Source organism: Suncus etruscus, chromosome 16, assembly GCF_024139225.1.
Source record: "Suncus etruscus isolate mSunEtr1 chromosome 16, mSunEtr1.pri.cur, whole genome shotgun sequence".
Classification (NCBI taxonomy): domain Eukaryota; kingdom Metazoa; phylum Chordata; class Mammalia; order Eulipotyphla; family Soricidae; genus Suncus; species Suncus etruscus.
Genome location: NC_064863.1, coordinates 3,550,038 through 3,553,495, shown reverse-complemented (window position 1 = coordinate 3,553,495; position 3,458 = coordinate 3,550,038). Strand labels below are relative to the sequence as shown.

Below are 3,458 nucleotides of genomic sequence, written 5' to 3'. Positions count from 1 at the left end.
CTGCTTGCATTGCAGGCGACCAAACCAGGTTTGATCCCCACTATCTTATTAAGTCTCCTGAGTACAACCAAGAGTGATCTCCGAGTATAGAGCTAGGGATACCAGAGTGCTGTACCACTGAGAGAGAGAAGAGAAAGAAAAAGAGAAAGAGAAAGAGAGAGAGAGAACATGAGTAGTGCTCATATTCTTTTCCCTATTTTTCCATCCTAGTTTTTTCAACTCTTGATTGTATATGATTCTAGCTGCCAAACCTTCTAGCCAATCCTTGACTTGTTTTTAATATTGTGAGTTATATACTTTTAAGTACAATGATGTTATTAGATTCCTATATGAAAGATCCACGCTTCATATAAAATAATTCATATTCTTAACCAGTAGCATGTCATTTCAAATTCAATACTGATGAAAAATATCCTATGAGATTTTTTCAATTCTATCATTTACTCTCATTTTTTTTTTATCAACTCACCAGGTAGAAAAAGCTTGGTAGTTTGATCAACTTATGAAAGCTGTATAAAAGATGCTTTACAATTGCCCAAGAACATAGAATGTTATCTTTCTCCAGAGAGAAATAGAGGAAAATCAGCTCAGTAATTCAGTGTAGAGTCGAAGACTTCAAGTTAGTAATTAGGGTCTAGAGCAATAGCATAGCGGTAGGGCATTTGCCTTCCATACTGCCAATCTGGGATGGACCTGGGTTTGATCCTTGGCATCCCATATGGTTCTCCTTTGGCCTTGTATTCCCATTCTGAATTTAACTTGTAGGTAAGCTCATGTGTGCTAAAATTATATGTACAACAATGCTAATTCTATTATAGTTGTAAGAGAGAATGAACGAAGAAAATAAAATGAATAAAGATCATTAGTAAAGAAAATACAATACGTTATATAGAGTCATCTATATCCACACTATGCAAGCAAATAGGTTATTTAAATTCTGTTTTGAAGTAGAATATGGAAATAAAGAGGCTTTATTGAATGGTAGAAAATATTCATACATCGTGCATAATAGATAGTAGATAACATTGAAGATATATAAAGCACAAAACTCAACAACTAAAACCCCACTACCATAAAAAGTAAAGAAAGAAAGCACTTTGAGTTTTCTCAAAGTAGTTATATAGATGGGCAGTCATGTGAAATTATGAGGGAATTTCAAATCAAAATGACAACTAGCTATTAGTCACACTAGTGAAAATGATCTATATCAAATAGCTAAGAAACAAACAGTGCTGCTAGGAATGTGGTGGAAAAGGAACCCATCTTCCATAGTTGGTGGGACTGCCAGCTACTGGTTTACTTCTGTGGAAAACAAGATGGAGACTTCTCAAAACAGCAAAATCTTATGACTCAGCAATTCTACACACAAAATATCCACGACTTTGAAAAGATAGAGGCAAACTGGTATCCTAATGTAACCTCTTTACAATAGGTAAGATCTAGAAACAACCTGAATACCCAACAAAAGATGGGTAGATGAGGAAATTGTGGTATAGATATGCCACAAAGATGCTATTATTTAGCAGTAAGAAAAGACAAAATATTGCAGTCTTTGTAATTTGATTGGACCTAGAACATCTCATGAATGTCATTCATTGCTGAAGATCACAGTTTCAAGAAGGTGTACTCAGAGCATTTTAGAAAAATAGAGTCTTAAGATTATGTTGGAGGTGATATTAAGGCTTAGACGATAATATACTTGAACACTGGTAGAATTATCTCAAACTTATTTAAAGAACAGATTTATGTGTTTTTTTGACTGAAATTTTTTGAAGTGGAAAAAGAAAATGTGTGTATGTGATAGTGATTTTAAGTAGGCTTTTTAAAAAAATATATTTTGAAGATGGCGACAGTGGAACTGGAAACCACCCCTATTCCTAATCCCCCACTTCCAGAAGAAAACAGAACCTAATCAGGAGTTGCTAATCCAGAACTTAATATTAAACATCATTTACAGAACAGATGGGCACTCTGACTTTTTAAAAATGATAAAAGCAAAACTTGGCAAGAAAATCTATGACTGATCTCTAAGTTTGATACTGTTGAAGACTTTTGGGCTCTATACAACTACATCCAGTTATCTAGTAATTTAATGCCTGGCTGCGACTACTCACTTTTTAAGGATGGTATTGAGCCTGTGTGGGAAGATGAGAAAAACAAACAAAGGGGACATTGAACAAACAGAGAAGAAGTCAGCTTGATGGCTTCGGGCTAGAAACACTGCTGTGCCTTATTGGAGAATCTTTTGATGACTTCAATGATGATGTGTGTGGAGCCGTTGTTAATGTTAGAGCTAAAGGTGACAAGACAGCAATATGGACTACTGAATGCGAAAACAGAGAGGCGGTCACACATATAGGCAGGGTATACAAGAAAAGGTTAGGACTTCCTCCAAAGTTAGTCATTGGTTATCAGTCCCATGCAGACACAGCTACTAAGAGCGGCTCTACCACTAAAAATAGATTTGTGGTTTAAGAAGACACCTTCTGAGTATTCTCATAGGAGACTGTGTCAAGGAATGGAGATTTGGGAACTGAACCAAAGCCTCTTCAAAAGCAGAGTGAACTGCATTTAAATTTGGTTTCCATCTAAATGTTGCTAGATATAAGAGAAGTCTCTTTAGTCTTTATCTTGTACTTTTGTTTATGTTTTTAGGTTTTATTTTGTTATTTTTTTTCTTTTAATTTTGGCTAGTGTCCACTGTCCCAATCAAAGAATTATAGTACACATCATCCCTAGAATCCATAAATGTGTTCCTGGCTCACTATGTTATAGCTTAGTAGAATTAGCATTACAGGTACATTTTAACCATCCAAAATACTAATGAAAAAATCCAACAACTTGTGTTTTCATATTCTACAGGAAAAAATTGTTAATGTTCTATTGTATTCTATTGTATGTAGGAGCATATTTTCTGGTTTAAGAAGAGAGTGATGCGGGCTGGTGAGGTGGCGCTAGAGGTAAGGTGTCTGCCTTGCAAGCGCTAGCCAAGAAAGGACCGTGGTTTGATCCTCCGGCATCCCATATGGTCCCCCCCAAGCCAGGGAGAATTTCTGAGCACTTAGCCAGGAGTAACCCCTGGGTGTGGCCTTAAATACCAAAAAAAAAAAAAAAAGAAAAGAGAGAGTGATGCATCCAGCATCCAGTTTTCTAGCAATTATCTGTTTCTCTTTTACAACATTGTCTCTGCTGTGCTCTTGCTGATGGCTGCTAGATTTTAATTTATTGGTTTCTCTACTGATAACATTAGTGATTCTGATTTTAGTTTTTCATTTGTTTTGCTTTGGTTTTTCCTCTTGTTACATTGGTGAAGGATCCAGGAATATGACACAAAAGTGGAATAAACACTAATTTTGAGCATTCTTTGGTAATTTTTTTTTGTAACTACAAGGCTTTGCTACAAATTTGTGCATTTCATTCAAATCAGTGATCTATGTTTCTGTGATTTCTTAAACATA

The 3,458-nt window shown here is 35.5% G+C and overlaps 1 pseudogene; it reads left to right on the top strand.

The window, feature by feature from the left end:
• The first annotated feature begins 1,843 nt into the window (after positions 1-1,843).
• On the top strand, positions 1,844-2,890 carry LOC126032529 (eukaryotic translation initiation factor 4E-like; annotated as a pseudogene).
• The last annotated feature ends 568 nt before the right edge of the window (positions 2,891-3,458 follow it).